Source organism: Pimephales promelas, chromosome 5, assembly GCF_988280905.1.
Source record: "Pimephales promelas chromosome 5, fPimPro1.hap1.1, whole genome shotgun sequence".
Classification (NCBI taxonomy): Eukaryota; Metazoa; Chordata; class Actinopteri; order Cypriniformes; family Leuciscidae; genus Pimephales; species Pimephales promelas.
The window spans coordinates 5,129,081-5,146,767 of NC_142773.1; the positions used below are offsets into that span (position 1 = coordinate 5,129,081).

The 17,687-nt window shown below is 43.1% G+C and overlaps 1 long non-coding RNA gene and 8 other non-coding genes across 9 annotated transcripts; 5 read left to right on the forward strand and 4 right to left on the reverse strand.

Moving 5' to 3' along the window:
• Positions 1 to 1,240: 1,240 nt before the first annotated feature.
• Positions 1,241 to 1,381, forward strand: LOC148980841 (U4 spliceosomal RNA). The gene has a single exon (XR_016168680.1). It is a non-coding gene; the product is annotated as a U4 spliceosomal RNA (small nuclear RNA).
• A 401-nt stretch (positions 1,382 to 1,782) lies between these two features.
• trnas-gcu (transfer RNA serine (anticodon GCU)) lies at positions 1,783 to 1,864 on the reverse strand. The gene has a single exon. It is a non-coding gene; the product is annotated as a tRNA-Ser (tRNA).
• A 963-nt stretch (positions 1,865 to 2,827) lies between these two features.
• On the reverse strand, positions 2,828 to 2,909 carry trnas-gcu (transfer RNA serine (anticodon GCU)). Its single transcript has one exon. It is a non-coding gene; the product is annotated as a tRNA-Ser (tRNA).
• A 1,492-nt stretch (positions 2,910 to 4,401) lies between these two features.
• Positions 4,402 to 4,542, forward strand: LOC148980844 (U4 spliceosomal RNA). Its single transcript, XR_016168714.1, has one exon. It is a non-coding gene; the product is annotated as a U4 spliceosomal RNA (small nuclear RNA).
• Positions 4,543 to 6,546: 2,004 nt separating this feature from the next.
• trnas-gcu (transfer RNA serine (anticodon GCU)) lies at positions 6,547 to 6,628 on the reverse strand. The gene has a single exon. It is a non-coding gene; the product is annotated as a tRNA-Ser (tRNA).
• Positions 6,629 to 6,774: 146 nt separating this feature from the next.
• Positions 6,775 to 6,856, reverse strand: trnas-gcu (transfer RNA serine (anticodon GCU)). Its single transcript has one exon. It is a non-coding gene; the product is annotated as a tRNA-Ser (tRNA).
• A 1,036-nt stretch (positions 6,857 to 7,892) lies between these two features.
• On the forward strand, positions 7,893 to 8,033 carry LOC148980847 (U4 spliceosomal RNA). Its single transcript, XR_016168681.1, has one exon. It is a non-coding gene; the product is annotated as a U4 spliceosomal RNA (small nuclear RNA).
• A 279-nt stretch (positions 8,034 to 8,312) lies between these two features.
• Positions 8,313 to 10,024, forward strand: LOC120486820 (uncharacterized). The gene is made up of 3 exons (XR_005624291.2): positions 8,313 to 8,542; positions 9,460 to 9,527; positions 9,844 to 10,024. It is a non-coding gene; the product is annotated as an uncharacterized LOC120486820 (long non-coding RNA).
• Positions 10,025 to 16,553: 6,529 nt separating this feature from the next.
• Positions 16,554 to 16,694, forward strand: LOC148980848 (U4 spliceosomal RNA). Its single transcript, XR_016168715.1, has one exon. It is a non-coding gene; the product is annotated as a U4 spliceosomal RNA (small nuclear RNA).
• The last annotated feature ends 993 nt before the right edge of the window (positions 16,695 to 17,687 follow it).

Consider the following 17,687-nt stretch of genomic DNA (forward strand, 5'->3'; position numbering starts at 1 on the left):
GCTGTGGTGTGTTTCTGCCGCTATATTAAGGATGACTTTGCTAAACATGGCAGGCCATGAATGGCTGCCATGTATGGCTGCCAAGGCACACTTGGCTCTCTGAAAACGCTAAAGACATCAAACGACAAGGATGGGATTCGAACCCACGCATGCAGAGCACAATGGATTAGCAGTCCATCGCCTTAACCACTCGGCCACCTCGTCACTCGACCAAACCTGTTTTCCCGAAGCTGGGCAGTGGTGTGTTTCGGCAGCTATTTTAAGGATGATGTTGTTAAAGTTGGCAGCAAGGTTCTTTGAATGGCTTTGCCAGGCTCACTTTGCTCTCTCGACACATTCAGCTAAAGCTCGCCTTGAGGGGCACCTGTGCGGTTGACGTGTTCACTACATTTTCTCTCTGTTTCTGCAGCTATATTAAGGATGATGTCGCTAAATTTGGCAGGTAGGGTACATTGAACGGCTTTGCCAGGCGCACTTGGCTCTCTGAAAAAACTAAAGACATCAAACGACGAGGATGGTATTCAAACCCACGTGTGCACAACACAACATAATAGCAGTCCATCACCTAACCACTCGGCCACCTCGCCACAACCTTTTGGATGTTGGAAGTAGTAATTTGGTGCTTTTCAACCCCTCTCATTAACATGATGGAGATACAGTTCACCATATTGTGTTGGAAATGGTTTGGCTGATGAAAGAGGTAACCCTTCAACTGACCTGCAAGGAGCATTGGGTTCTATGGGTTAGGAGACTCACAACTGTTTTGATAGAGGGAGATCTGATTATGTTTCATTTGTGTGATGCTTCTGATTTGTTGGAAAGAACCTAGAGAGAACGCCTGGGTCGAGAAAAAGGCAGCATAGCTTGCATTGGACCTCTCTCAGAATATGTTTGCAGTGTCCTTGCACTCTTCATTATCCTACCCAACCTCGTAGGGAGCTCGTGGAATCGATCCCGAACTCAAACATATTCTTGGACATTGAGCTTTATAACTCCGCCCCTTTGCTACCAGGATCCACAATTCTCTCCCCCCAAAATTAGAAAGCAGCGCATTTTTTGTTCTTTGAGTGAAGAGATAACAATGATAAAACCTTTTTGTGCACATACCTCACCTGTTTCGTAGACACACCATGCAGCCGTCAGTGCCCAAAAGCTTATTACATGGCAGTTTAAAGCTTGATACCACCCTGTCGTTCCATGTCCAGATAAAAGCACGGAAGACGCTGCTCCTTTTGCCGGCATTCTTTCGCAGAGGCAATATCGTAGTCTATGAGGTTTATCCGAGACGTGATCTTTGCTGGTTGAAAACTTTACCCAATACCCCGCTGGGATGACTTGAAATATAGTCAGCCTTGGCAATTTTTGACGGTCTCTTAGGAGGCTTTGAGACTTGTTGAAAGAACAGAATTGTGCTTTCGCTCCTTGAAAGTGCTGCATTCACTGTGACGGCGAAGACATGAGCTTGAAGACGGTTGGTGTAGTCAGTATTTGGACCTCCCTTAGAATGTGTTTTTGTATTTATAAAGGTCATATCCATGCAACAGGGGCCTTCTTGTTTTGATCCTGTCCTCGACAATGTTTTCAGAAATGAACAGGTGCTTTTTCTGCAGCTACAATTAAAATGAAATTCAGCTAAAGCTTGCCTTGAGGGGCACCCCTGCAGTTGACCTGTTCGCTAGGCTCTCTGTTTCTGCAGCTATTTTAAGGATGACGTCGTTAAAGTTGGCAGCAAGGTCCTTTGCCAGGCGCACTTGTCTCTCTCGAAACACTAAACACATCAAACGACGAGGATGGGATTCGAACCCACGCGTGCAGAGCACAATGGATTAGCAGTCCATCGCCTTAACCACTCGGCCACCTCGTCACTCTCCTGCATGTGTTGCCCGAAGCTGGGCTGTGGTGTGTTTCTGCCGCTATATTAAGGATGACTTTGCTAAACATGGCAGGCCGGGTACATTGCATGGCTTTGCCAGGCACACTTGGCTCTCTGAAAACGCTAAAGACATCAAACGACGAGGATGTTTGCAGTGTCCTTGCACTCTTCATTATCCTACCCAACCTCGTAGGGAGCTCGTGGAATCGATCCCGAACTCAAACATATTCTTGGACATTGAGCTTTATAACTCCGCCCCTTTGCTACCAGGATCCACAATTCTCTCCCCCCAAAATTAGAAAGCAGCGCATTTTTTGTTCTTTGAGTGAAGAGATAACAATGATAAAACCTTTTTGTGCACATACCTCACCTGTTTCTCTTAGGAGGCTTTGAGACTTGTTGAAAGAACAGAATTGTGCTTTCGCTCCTTGAAAGTGCTGCATTCACTGTGACGGCAAAGACATGAGCTTGAAGACGGTTGGTGTAGTCAGTATTTGGACCTCCCTTAGAATGTATTTTTGTTTTTATAAAGATCATATCCATGCAACAGGGGCCTTCTTGTTTTGATCCTGTCCTCGACAATGTTTTCAGAAATGAACAGGTGCTTTTTCTGCAGCTACAATTAAAATGAAATTCAGCTAAAGCTTGCCTTGAGGGGCACCCCTGCAGTTGACCTGTTCGCTAGGCTCTCTGTTTCTGCAGCTATTTTAAGGATGACGTCGTTAAAGTTGGCAGCAAGGTTCTTTGAATGGCTTTGCCAGGCGCACTTTGCTCTCTCGACACATTCAGCTAAAGCTCGCCTTGAGGGGCACCTGTGCGGTTGACGTGTTCACTACATTTTCTCTCTGTTTCTGCAGCTATATTAAGGATGATGTCGCTAAATTTGGCAGGTAGGGTACATTGAACGGCTTTGCCAGGCGCACTTGTCTCTCTCGAAACACTAAACACATCAAACGACGAGGATGGGATTCGAACCCACGCGTGCAGAGCACAATGGATTAGCAGTCCATCGCCTTAACCACTCGGCCACCTCGTCACTCTCCAGCATGTGTTGCCCGAAGCTGGGCTGTGGTGTGTTTCTGCCGCTATATTAAGGATGACTTTGCTAAACATGGCAGGCCGGGTACATTGAACGGATTTGCCAGGCACACTTCGCTCTCTGAGAGAGCTAAAGACATCAAACGACGAGGATGGGATTCTAACCCACGCGTGCAGAGCACAATGGATTAGCAGTCCATCGCCTTAACCACTCGGCCACCTCGTCACTCTCCTGCATGTGTTGCCCGACGCTGGGCTGTGGTGTGTTTCTGCCGCTATATTAAGGATGACTTTGCTAAACATGGCAGGCCGGGTACATTGAACGGATTTGCCAGGCACACTTCGCTCTCTGAGAGAGCTAAAGACATCAAACGACGAGGATGGGATTCTAACCCACGCGTGCAGAGCACAATGGATTAGCAGTCCATCGCCTTAACCACTCGGCCACCTCGTCACTCGACCAGACCTGTTTTCCTGAAGCTAGGCAGTGGTGTGTTTCGGCAGCTATTTTAAGGATGATGTTGTTAAAGTTGGCAGCAAGGTTCTTTGAATGGCTTTGCCAGGCGCACTTTGCTCTCTCGACACATTCAGCTAAAGCTCGCCTTGAGGGGCACCTGTGCGGTTGACGTGTTCACTACATTTTCTCTCTGTTTCTGCAGCTATATTAAGGATGATGTCGCTAAATTTGGCAGGTAGGGTACATTGAACGGCTTTGCCAGGCGCACTTGGCTCTCTGAAAACACTAAAGACATCAAACGACGAGGATGGTATTCAAACCCACGTGTGCACAACACAACATAATAGCAGTCCATCACCTAACCACTCGGCCACCTCGCCACAACCTTTTGGATGTTGGAAGTAGTAATTTGGTGCTTTTCAACCCCTCTCATTAACATGATGGAGATACAGTTCACCATATTGTGTTGGAAATGGTTTGGCTGATGAAAGAGGTAACCCTTCGACTGACCTGCAAGGAGCATTGGGTTCTATGGGTTAGGAGACTCACAACTGTTTTGATAGAGGGAGATCTGCTTATGTTTCATTTGTGTGATGCTTCTGATTTGTTGGAAAGAACCTAGAGAGAACGCCTGGGTCGAGAAAAAGGCAGCATAGCTTGCATTGGACCTCTCTCAGAATATGTTTGCAGTGTCCTTGCACTCTTCATTATCCTACCCAACCTCGTAGGGAGCTCGTGGAATCGATCCCGAACTCAAACATATTCTTGGACATTGAGCTTTATAACTCCGCCCCTTTGTTACCAGGATCCACAATTCTCTCCCCCCAAAATTAGAAAGCAGCGCATTTTTTGTTCTTTGAGTGAAGAGATAACAATGATAAAACCTTTTTGTGCACATACCTCACCTGTTTCGTAGACACACCATGCAGCCGTCAGTGCCCAAAAGCTTATTACATGGCAGTTTAAAGCTTGATACCACCCTGTCGTTCCATGTCCAGATAAAAGCACGGAAGACGCTGCTCCTTTTGCCGGCATTCTTTCGCAGAGGCAATATCGTAGTCTATGAGGTTTATCCGAGACGTGATCTTTGCTGGTTGAAAACTTTACCCAATACCCCGCTGGGATGACTTGAAATATAGTCAGTCTTGGCAATTTTTGACGGTCTCTTAGGAGGCTTTGAGACTTGTTGAAAGAACAGAATTGTGCTTTCGCTCCTTGAAAGTGCTGCATTCACTGTGACGGCGAAGACATGAGCTTGAAGACGGTTGGTGTAGTCAGTATTTGGACCTCCCTTAGAATGTGTTTTTGTATTTATAAAGGTCATATCCATGCAACAGGGGCCTTCTTGTTTTGATCCTGTCCTCGACAATGTTTTCAGAAATGAACAGGTGCTTTTTCTGCAGCTACAATTAAAATGAAATTCAGCTAAAGCTTGCCTTGAGGGGCACCCCTGCAGTTGACCTGTTCGCTAGGCTCTCTGTTTCTGCAGCTATTTTAAGGATGACGTCGTTAAAGTTGGCAGCAAGGTCCTTTGCCAGGCGCACTTGTCTCTCTCAAAACACTAAACACATCAAACGACAAGGATGGGATTCGAACCCACGCGTGCAGAGCACAATGGATTAGCAGTCCATCGCCTTAACCACTCGGCCACCTCGTCACTCGCCTGCATGTGTTGCCCGAAGCTGGGCTGTGGTGTGTTTCTGCCGCTATATTAAGGATGACTTTGCTAAACATGGCAGGCCGGGTACATTGAACGGCTTTGCCAGGCACACTTGGCTCTCTGAAAACACTAAAGACATCAAACGACGAGGATGGGATTCGAACCCACGCATGCAGAGCACAATGGATTAGCAGTCCATCGCCTTAACCACTCGGCCACCTCGTCACTCGACCAAGCCTGTTTTCCCGAAGCTGGGCAGTGGTGTGTTTCGGCAGCTATTTTAAGGATGATGCTGTTAAAGTTGGCAGCAAGGTTCTTTGAATGGCTTTGCCAGGCGCACTTTGCTCTCTCGACACATTCAGCTAAAGCTCGCCTTGAGGGGCACCTGTGCGGTTGACGTGTTCACCACATTTTCTCTCTGTTTCTGCAGCTATATTAAGGATGATGTCGCTAAATTTGGCAGGTAGGGTACATTGAACGGCTTTGCCAGGCGCACTTGTCTCTCTCGAAACACTAAACACATCAAACGACGAGGATGGGATTCGAACCCACGCGTGCAGAGCACGATGGATTAGCAGTCCATCGCCTTAACCACTCGGCCACCTCGTCACTCGCCTGCATGTGTTGCCCGAAGCTGGGCTGTGGTGTGTTTCTGCCGCTATATTAAGGATGACTTTGCTAAACATGGCAGGCCGGGTACATTGAACGGCTTTGCCAGGCACACTTGGCTCTCTGAAAACACTAAAGACATCAAACAACGAGGATTCGAACCCACGCATGCAGAGCACAATGGATTAGCAGTCCATCGCCTTAACCACTCGGCCACCTCGTCACTCGACCAAACCTGTTTTCCCGAAGCTGGGCAGTGGTGTGTTTCGGCAGCTATTTTAAGGATGATGTTGTTAAAGTTGGCAGCAAGGTTCTTTGAATGGCTTTGCCAGGCGCACTTTGCTCTCTCGACACATTCAGCTAAAGCTCGCCTTGAGGGGCACCTGTGCGGTTGACGTGTTCACTACATTTTCTCTCTGTTTCTGCAGCTATATTAAGGATGATGTCGCTAAATTTGGCAGGTAGGGTACATTGAACGGCTTTGCCAGGCGCACTTGGCTCTCTGAAAACACTAAAGACATCAAACGACGAGGATGGGATTCGAACCCACGCATGCAGAGCACAATGGATTAGCAGTCCATCGCCTTAACCACTCGGCCACCTCGTCACTCGACCAAGCCTGTTTTCCCGAAGCTGGGCAGTGGTGTGTTTCGGCAGCTATTTTAAGGATGATGCTGTTAAAGTTGGCAGCAAGGTTCTTTGAATGGCTTTGCCAGGCGCACTTTGCTCTCTCGACACATTCAGCTAAAGCTCGCCTTGAGGGGCACCTGTGCGGTTGACGTGTTCACCACATTTTCTCTCTGTTTCTGCAGCTATATTAAGGATGATGTCGCTAAATTTGGCAGGTAGGGTACATTGAACGGCTTTGCCAGGCGCACTTGTCTCTCTCGAAACACTAAACACATCAAACGACGAGGATGGGATTCGAACCCACGCGTGCAGAGCACAATGGATTAGCAGTCCATCGCCTTAACCACTCGGCCACCTCGTCACTCTCCTGCATGTGTTGCCCGAAGCTGGGCTGTGGTGTGTTTCTGCCGCTATATTAAGGATGACTTTGCTAAACATGGCAGGCCGGGTACATTGAACGGCTTTGCCAGGCACACTTGGCTCTCTGAAAACGCTAAAGACATCAAACGACGAGGATGGGATTCGAACCCACGCGTGCAGAGCACAATGGATTAGCAGTCCATCGCCTTAACCACTCGGCCACCTCGTCACTCGACCAGACCTGTTTTCCCGAAGCTGGGCAGTGGTGTGTTTCGGCAGCTATTTTAAGGATGATGTTGTTAAAGTTGGCAGCAAGGTTCTTTGAATGGCTTTGCCAGGCTCACTTTGCTCTCTCGACACATTCAGCTAAAGCTCGCCTTGAGGGGCACCTGTGCGGTTGACGTGTTCACTACATTTTCTCTCTGTTTCTGCAGCTATATTAAGGATGATGTCGCTAAATTTGGCAGGTAGGGTACATTGAACGGCTTTGCCAGGCGCACTTGGCTCTCTGAAAACACTAAAGACATCAAACGACGAGGATGGTATTCAAACCCACGTGTGCACAACACAACATAATAGCAGTCCATCACCTAACCACTCGGCCACCTCGCCACAACCTTTTGGATGTTGGAAGTAGTAATTTGGTGCTTTTCAACCCCTCTCATTAACATGATGGAGATACAGTTCACCATATTGTGTTGGAAATGGTTTGGCTGATGAAAGAGGTAACCCTTCAACTGACCTGCAAGGAGCATTGGGTTCTATGGGTTAGGAGACTCACAACTGTTTTGATAGAGGGAGATCTGCTTATGTTTCATTTGTGTGATGCTTCTGATTTGTTGGAAAGAACCTAGAGAGAACGCCTGGGTCGAGAAAAAGGCAGCATAGCTTGCATTGGACCTCTCTCAGAATATGTTTGCAGTGTCCTTGCACTCTTCATTATCCTACCCAACCTCGTAGGGAGCTCGTGGAATCGATCCCGAACTCAAACATATTCTTGGACATTGAGCTTTATAACTCCGCCCCTTTGCTACCAGGATCCACAATTCTCTCCCCCCAAAATTAGAAAGCAGCGCATTTTTTGTTCTTTGAGTGAAGAGATAACAATGATAAAACCTTTTTGTGCACATACCTCACCTGTTTCGTAGACACACCATGCAGCCGTCAGTGCCCAAAAGCTTATTACATGGCAGTTTAAAGCTTGATACCACCCTGTCGTTCCATGTCCAGATAAAAGCACGGAAGACGCTGCTCCTTTTGCCGGCATTCTTTCGCAGAGGCAATATCGTAGTCTATGAGGTTTATCCGAGACGTGATCTTTGCTGGTTGAAAACTTTACCCAATACCCCGCTGGGATGACTTGAAATATAGTCAGCCTTGGCAATTTTTGACGGTCTCTTAGGAGGCTTTAAGACTTGTTGAAAGAACAGAATTGTGCTTTCGCTCCTTGAAAGTGCTGCATTCACTGTGACGGCGAAGACATGAGCTTGAAGACGGTTGGTGTAGTCAGTATTTGGACCTCCCTTAGAATGTGTTTTTGTATTTATAAAGGTCATATCCATGCAACAGGGGCCTTCTTGTTTTGATCCTGTCCTCGACAATGTTTTCAGAAATGAACAGGTGCTTTTTCTGCAGCTACACTCTAAAAAATGCTGGGTTATTTAATCAACCCAACCGCTGGGTTATGAAATGTTTGACCCATTATGGGTTATTTATATGGATTTTGACTCAACACATGAGTTGGAAAAAATAACCCATCTACCCAACATACACCGTTGACCCAGCACGTGGGTTGTTTGTGCTTCGAACGTCATCACATCATCACAAGAAGAGTCCACCATACCCGGATCCACCACACACCGAGCGATCTTCAAAGAGAACTTCACTTTTCATCGAGCGAGGGAAATAAACTAAGGTAGAGTACTCTACATGTCATTTCTAATATATAAGACATATATTTTAACAACTAAGTTATAAGCTGGGTTGGTCGGAAGAGGGTGAGGCAAAGATGACACGTATTGATGCAATGGCCGTGAAGTGTTTATTTATAGAAATTGCGGTAAACGGTCTAGTGTCCGGAATACAGTGAGTCTACTTTAACGTTACCTTTCTAAAGTAATATCTTTATATTGTCGAGGCTAGTTGGTTGGTTTGTCTGGCTTGTTTGGCTAGCTTTAGCCATTATCATTGAAGCACTGGCTATTTTGATCGCGCTAATTTTTCCCCTGGAGCATTTAATGTGAACACAGTGTTAGACTGATTAAAGTATGTATAAACAGTGAGATAACCTGATATGCCAGACTAAATGCATGTATGTGCATTTATTTAAGTAATATGGTAACCCGCGATAGATAAGAAAACATTTCTTATATAAAATGGCGGCCTGGCTAGCAGGCTAACTTACATTATTTTAAGTTAACCGGATATAAATGAGCGCGCTTTTTGCCCTCAAATCTTTTAATGTGAAATGCGAAGGTATAACACAGTGTAAGACTTATTAAAGTATGTAAAAACAGTGAGATAACCTGATATGCCAGACTAAATGCATGCATGTGCATTTATTTAAGTAATATGGTGACCCGCGATAGATAACACAGTGTTAGACTTATTAAAGTATGTAAAAACATTGAAGTAACATAAAATGTCTGAATGTAAAATACATGTAATTTGAATTGTAGGCTATAGGGAGAGAGGGTCTCTCTATTTTGGCTGTTATCTTCACATTGGATTACATTCTGCTGCTAGTCTGCATTGCATTTGCATGGTGACATCTGAATAGTTAATACAATAGTAATTGTATATTTCCTTAACCTCATTTTGTGTTTGTTTCAGATCAATGGTCAGCTTTGTCATTGACACAACAGAGTGGCAGCTGACAGACCTTGTTGAAAGATTTCAAGGTAAGAAATATTTGTTTTCACATCCACAGCATATCAAGTCTGCATTGCTACTCAAGCCCTTTTCAGACATTAATTCTTATGAAATATAATTTTCTCTTTTTTTTTTCAATAGCTTCCATGTAATGTGTCAAAGTGACTCCAATAGATGAATAGGGCACATGTCTTTTGTAGACTTTCAGTGATTTATTCTATTTTGTAATAACAAATGATGGAATATGCATGTTTATCTTCCATTTAATTACCTATATATTTTAGTTTTGTACTCCTCAGTTGTAAAAACAGATTTCTTTGTGTTTTGTATTTTTTTGTCTTTTAGAGGAGGGGACTGATGAGGAGAGTTTTCTTCTTTTAGAAGAGGCAACCATCAACAGTTGATCCCAAGAGCTGGCCCTGGGCTGAAGTTCTTCAAAAAATTAGAGGACTTGTAAGATCAACATTAGAGGCACACACAGTTATTATTTCTAAATATTAAAAGGAATAGTTTACTTTGAAATTAATTTTCGAGATGTTTTAGCTTACCTCAAGGGCATGTAGATGTAGGTGTCTTTGTTTCCACCGTATTTTCAATTTTGTTTTGTTTTTTCGGTTAAACCGTTGTTGTCTATCAGTCATACACTGGAGGTTTAGGGGGTCCTCCCTCGGTTCACCCCAAAGAGCATGCACAGAGAAGTCAAAATTAAACATGATTTACACTGTTAGACCTTACCAGGTTTTTTTTACAGTAAAATACTGGCAACACTGTTGCCAGTTGTTTACTGTAGAAATGCACTAAAACTCGAGTTAACTAAAAAAAAAATAAAACTTATTAGCTTTAGTGCATTTTCACAGTAAATAACTGGCAACAGTGTTGCCAGTTATTTACTGTAAAAATGGACTAAAACTCGAGTTAACTAATTTCATTTGCAGAAACCAACTTAAAAGAATCAACTAAATTTATAATGCATTAATAATGTGAGCAAGGTATTATTGTAAACTTATTTAATTAGAAACAACAAAAATTAACTTTTGTAAATAAAGACATTTACACCGGATTCTGCAACTAACACAGACAGTGCCTTTTAAACAAAGCAACATGCAGCATATCATCAATGTTTGTAGATCTTCTCCTGGACTGAAGCACAGGCTCTACTCTTCAGCACAATGGTGACCCAAAAAACAAGATTTTACAGTAAACTACTGGCAACAGTGTTGCCAGTATAAACCTGTTTTATAACTTACAGTTTATTACTGTTAAAATACATTTTGTGGGAGTGTATTTTTATCTTACACTGTTAACCCTTTCAACCCCACAGGAAAATCCACACTACAAAGAGTAAAAATTAACATTGATGCAGTGTTGCAGTGAGATAATTAAGGGAATATGTAAGTGATTGTTGAGCATGAACACCTGCCCTGCGTCCCAATTCGCATACTATCCGTCCTAAATAGTATTCGAAAATAGAATTAGTACGTCCCAAATCGTAGTATGTTGAAATGAGTGTTTCAAAAAAACCCGGATGGTCTACTTTTTCCGGTCAGAATCCGAAGTGTAGATCGATGCACACTCTAACGGCTGATATTGCCCACAAACCATTGCGCGTTGGACGAGGATTCGGTTAGAACTACAAACACGAGTAAAAAGTGTTAAAAAAAAACTACAGACATGTAGTCGAAACGGAGGACGCGCGAGTCCCCGCGGTTGTGTAGAGAGGTTTAGATAAAGAGCTTTGAGTGATTCATTATCAGTATCTAACCTGACGAAAATGAATTTATTCAATGTTGTACACATTGCATTTGCAGCAGCATTGTGAACTTTTGTAAAGACACGTTTAGCCATTATGTTTTAAATGCATCATTATATTCAAATTGCAAACACACGAGGAGAGCATGAAAGACCCGCAACTGGCAGATGAACGCCCTCTCCGAAACGGTAGGAAATAAAATTAGATAGAATGGAGGATTTTAACTGTGACAAGATGATTGACAGGGCAGTACGGTGACAGGATGCAACGCAGCACGCGACAGAGCTGTCCGTTAAAGATGACGTGATAGTATGTCCCAAAGCTTGCCTACTCTTTTGCTACACACTCAAAAGTATGTACTTTTTCCTCACAAAAAGAGTACATACTTTTAGGACGTAGTATAAGTAAGCGAATTGGGACGCAGCACTGCTGTTAACAAGCAGAATCACTGAAGGAAAGAGGAACAACAAGAACAGAAAATAGAGAAACACAAGAACTACAACTGACTTCAGCCATTACACATTATTACACTTATTATTAACATGTATGGCTTTATTTCTGTCATACATCTATAGAAGATTTTGTTGAGATGTTTAATTAAAAATGTTTGGCTTGAAGTTACCATCATAGAGATCAGTGTTTGCTTTAGTTGGTCTGCTGACGCTGTAACACGAGATTTTCTTTAGACGCTGTGTTTAAGCAAGTCACACTTGTGCAGACATACAGTTTAGTAATGATTTGATTTGTCAAAATATGGCAATCATCATATGGTCTGTTCATTTACTAAATAATTCATTTTCACTCGTTCAGAGTTTCAATCTGAATCTCAACCAAAAGTGTTACATTACCACCACCGTAAAACCACAGCAATTAATTACGACTATTTGTTTTTAACATATCATACATAAACCAAAAACAGCGTTACAGCGCTGTTGAAACACCAATATATCAAAATTTAGCACATTCATCTCAGTAATGGTGGCAATTTCTTTTTTATTCATGCAGCAGTGCAAGCTGGGAGTTTTATACAATCCTGGAACCCAGCATGCACTGCTGCATGAAACTTTTGAATGTTACCGTTGTTGAGATGAATATTATAATTGTTGATGTCTGTGTGTGTCTGACTTGAGCAGGATATTATTTAAATGTTTTATGTGATTACAATAGTATTAAGAAGACATAATTTAACCAACATATTGATTTCATGTTGTAGATTCTCAGATTTATTTTATTACCATAACTTAATGTAAGTTTCATATTAAGTACCCATTTATTCTAAGAGTATAAACCAGAAAGATCTGAAAATCAGACATATCCAGAATGATCATGACATCATCACAAAAGCCAATAACACCAGATCAATTTCCTCTTGACTTTTTCTTGCTACAACAAATGTGTTTTAAAACTCACTGTTACAGCAGTCAGAAAGAGATAAATGTCACAAGTCCAGAGATAAGAGACCTACTAAAGCAAATACTAATCTCCATTATGGTGACAAAAAACTTTATTATTAATTAAATCTCTGTTAATTCTCAACAAGAACTTTTGTACATGTATGAAATAAATAATGTTAAACTGGTTTGTAAACTGTTTTCACACTCAGTGTTGCTAGAAGTCAGTTGTAGATCTTGTGTTTCTCTTTCTCAGTTCTTGTTTCTCTGTCCTTCAGTGATTCTGCTTATCAGGTGTTCATCAGTGTCTCAATTCACTCACTTCTTTTCATTCAAGTGGACTATATTAGTGAACTAATGTAGGGAATAGTGAATGAGGGTATAGGGTGTGATTAGGAACACAGTCTCTGAGTGTTGACTTTGAGAGCTGTTAATTCACAGTATATTCCTGTAGGCTAGTTGTGTTTTCTACGGTATATTACTGTTTTAATGGAAAATGGTATGATAGTGTCAGAATTTGGCCTGTTGCCAGTATTTTACTGTAATAAACCTGGTAAGGTCTAACAGTGTAATGACTCGTAAATGTAAGTACACATCGATGGCCTAAGACAATAAACGAGTGGTTTGTGTGAAAAAACGAACAGTATTTATATAGTTTTTTACCTCGTGTAACTGATCTGACGGCAGAGGCGTTTCAGTCTGTGTATGCGCCGGAAGTGATCACTTGCGTCTGTACGTCACTCATTGTTTACACAGAGTTTTGGAAGTTTTACCTTTCACTGTGAAGATCTAAACATATTTATATATACAGGAAATCGCCATGGAAGAAGATTTCGATATATCTAAATGTTTAGTGAAAGGTTAAACTCCCGAAATCTCTCTGTAAACAATGAGTGACGTATACGCGCAAGCGATCACTTCTGGCGCATGCACAGACTGAAGCGCCCCTGCCGTCAGATCAGTTGCCAATGGCTGAGTTACACGAGGTAAAAACGATATAAATACTGTTCGTTTTCTCACACAAACCGCTCGTTTTGTGTCTTAGGCCATCACTGTGTACTTACATTTACGAGTCATTCAATCATGTTTAATTTGGACTTCTCTGTGCATGCTCTTTGACATTAACCGGGGGAGGACCCCCTAAACCTCCATTATATGACTGATTGACAACAATGGTTTGACCGAAAGATATCAAAATTGAAAATACTGTGGAAACAAAGACACCTACATCTTGGATGCCCTTGAGGTAAGATAAAACATATCAAAAATTAAATTCAAAGTGAACTATCCCTTTAATAGTTTCTTTGGGAAGATACCAGAATACTTGCTTGCAAGTAGAGCTAATGGCTCCCGTTGACTGTTGGCCTGTTAAATGTTCAGCCAGTTCATTCATAATTGAATGTTTTCCTACTTCAGTGATATTAACTGCAGTTCCACTAATATTGTTGATATTAAAGTAATACAATAATTTTTCAAAGATTCCATTGTTGTTTTGTTTTTGTATTGTTTAAGTGTTTATTGCATAATCTATGCATACATCTAGCATGTATTCTGTTCTAGGTTTGTAGTGTAACAGTTTTATAGTTATGAGTAGTCTATTGCCTTTTTTTTTTTTAATTGTACTGTAATGTGCTAGAATTAGTCTGGCATATGGGTTAATTTGACCCAGCATTTGGGTACACTATATAACAAATATGTAGTTGAATCAACCCAGAATTGTAATTAATTTGACCCAGCATTTGGGTACGCTATATAACAAATTTGTAGTTAAATCAACCCAGAATTTTATTTAATTTGACCCAGCATTTGAGTAGAAATGAACAACTCATCTGTTGGGTTAAAAATGACCGACCCATCTTGCTGGGTCAAATTAACTACTGCTGGGCTGGTGCAATATTGATCCAGCAGTTGGGTTATACAACAAACCAAGTTGGGTTATTTTTAACCCATCATTTTTTAGAGTGTACAATTAAAATGAAATTCAGCTAAAGCTTGCCTTGAGGGGCACCCCTGCAGTTGACCTGTTCGCTAGGCTCTCTGTTTCTGCAGCTATTTTAAGGATGACGTCGTTAAAGTTGGCAGCAAGGTCCTTTGCCAGGCGCACTTGTCTCTCTCAAAACACTAAACACATCAAACGACAAGGATGGGATTCGAACCCACGCGTGCAGAGCACAATGGATTAGCAGTCCATCGCCTTAACCACTCGGCCACCTCGTCACTCTCCTGCATGTGTTGCCCGAAGCTGGGCTGTGGTGTGTTTCTGCCGCTATATTAAGGATGACTTTGCTAAACATGGCAGGCCGGGTACATTGCATGGCTTTGCCAGGCACACTTGGCTCTCTGAAAACGCTAAAGACATCAAACGACGAGGATGTTTGCAGTGTCCTTGCACTCTTCATTATCCTACCCAACCTCGTAGGGAGCTCGTGGAATCGATCCCGAACTCAAACATATTCTTGGACATTGAGCTTTATAACTCCGCCCCTTTGCTACCAGGATCCACAATTCTCTCCCCCCAAAATTAGAAAGCAGCGCATTTTTTGTTCTTTGAGTGAAGAGATAACAATGATAAAACCTTTTTGTGCACATACCTCACCTGTTTCTCTTAGGAGGCTTTGAGACTTGTTGAAAGAACAGAATTGTGCTTTCGCTCCTTGAAAGTGCTGCATTCACTGTGACGGCAAAGACATGAGCTTGAAGACGGTTGGTGTAGTCAGTATTTGGACCTCCCTTAGAATGTATTTTTGTTTTTATAAAGATCATATCCATGCAACAGGGGCCTTCTTGTTTTGATCCTGTCCTCGACAATGTTTTCAGAAATGAACAGGTGCTTTTTCTGCAGCTACAATTAAAATGAAATTCAGCTAAAGCTTGCCTTGAGGGGCACCCCTGCAGTTGACCTGTTCGCTAGGCTCTCTGTTTCTGCAGCTATTTTAAGGATGACGTCGTTAAAGTTGGCAGCAAGGTTCTTTGAATGGCTTTGCCAGGCGCACTTTGCTCTCTCGACACATTCAGCTAAAGCTCGCCTTGAGGGGCACCTGTGCGGTTGACGTGTTCACTACATTTTCTCTCTGTTTCTGCAGCTATATTAAGGATGATGTCGCTAAATTTGGCAGGTAGGGTACATTGAACGGCTTTGCCAGGCGCACTTGGCTCTCTGAAAACACTAAAGACATCAAACGACGAGGATGGTATTCAAACCCACGTGTGCACAACACAACATAATAGCAGTCCATCACCTAACCACTCGGCCACCTCGCCACAACCTTTTGGATGTTGGAAGTAGTAATTTGGTGCTTTTCAACCCCTCTCATTAACATGATGGAGATACAGTTCACCATATTGTGTTGGAAATGGTTTGGCTGATGAAAGAGGTAACCCTTCGACTGACCTGCAAGGAGCATTGGGTTCTATGGGTTAGGAGACTCACAACTGTTTTGATAGAGGGAGATCTGCTTATGTTTCATTTGTGTGCTGCTTCTGATTTGTTGGAAAGAACCTAGAGAGAACGCCTGGGTCGAGAAAAAGGCAGCATAGCTTGCATTGGACCTCTCTCAGAATATGTTTGCAGTGTCCTTGCACTCTTCATTATCCTACCCAACCTCGTAGGGAGCTCGTGGAATCGATCCCGAACTCAAACATATTCTTGGACATTGAGCTTTATAACTCCGCCCCTTTGTTACCAGGATCCACAATTCTCTCCCCCCAAAATTAGAAAGCAGCGCATTTTTTGTTCTTTGAGTGAAGAGATAACAATGATAAAACCTTTTTGTGCACATACCTCACCTGTTTCGTAGACACACCATGCAGCCGTCAGTGCCCAAAAGCTTATTACATGGCAGTTTAAAGCTTGATACCACCCTGTCGTTCCATGTCCAGATAAAAGCACGGAAGACGCTGCTCCTTTTGCCGGCATTCTTTCGCAGAGGCAATATCGTAGTCTATGAGGTTTATCCGAGACGTGATCTTTGCTGGTTGAAAACTTTACCCAATACCCCGCTGGGATGACTTGAAATATAGTCAGTCTTGGCAATTTTTGACGGTCTCTTAGGAGGCTTTGAGACTTGTTGAAAGAACAGAATTGTGCTTTCGCTCCTTGAAAGTGCTGCATTCACTGTGACGGCGAAGACATGAGCTTGAAGACGGTTGGTGTAGTCAGTATTTGGACCTCCCTTAGAATGTGTTTTTGTATTTATAAAGGTCATATCCATGCAACAGGGGCCTTCTTGTTTTGATCCTGTCCTCGACAATGTTTTCAGAAATGAACAGGTGCTTTTTCTGCAGCTACAATTAAAATGAAATTCAGCTAAAGCTTGCCTTGAGGGGCACCCCTGCAGTTGACCTGTTCGCTAGGCTCTCTGTTTCTGCAGCTATTTTAAGGATGACGTCGTTAAAGTTGGCAGCAAGGTCCTTTGCCAGGCGCACTTGTCTCTCTCAAAACACTAAACACATCAAACGACAAGGATGGGATTCGAACCCACGCGTGCAGAGCACAATGGATTAGCAGTCCATCGCCTTAACCACTCGGCCACCTCGTCACTCGCCTGCATGTGTTGCCCGAAGCTGGGCTGTGGTGTGTTTCTGCCGCTATATTAAGGATGACTTTGCTAAACATGGCAGGCCGGGTACATTGAACGGCTTTGCCAGGCACACTTGGCTCTCTGAAAACACTAAAGACATCAAACGACGAGGATGGGATTCGAACCCACGCATGCAGAGCACAATGGATTAGCAGTCCATCGCCTTAACCACTCGGCCACCTCGTCACTCGACCAAGCCTGTTTTCCCGAAGCTGGGCAGTGGTGTGTTTCGGCAGCTATTTTAAGGATGATGCTGTTAAAGTTGGCAGCAAGGTTCTTTGAATGGCTTTGCCAGGCGCACTTTGCTCTCTCGACACATTCAGCTAAAGCTCGCCTTGAGGGGCACCTGTGCGGTTGACGTGTTCACCACATTTTCTCTCTGTTTCTGCAGCTATATTAAGGATGATGTCGCTAAATTTGGCAGGTAGGGTACATTGAACGGCTTTGCCAGGCGCACTTGTCTCTCTC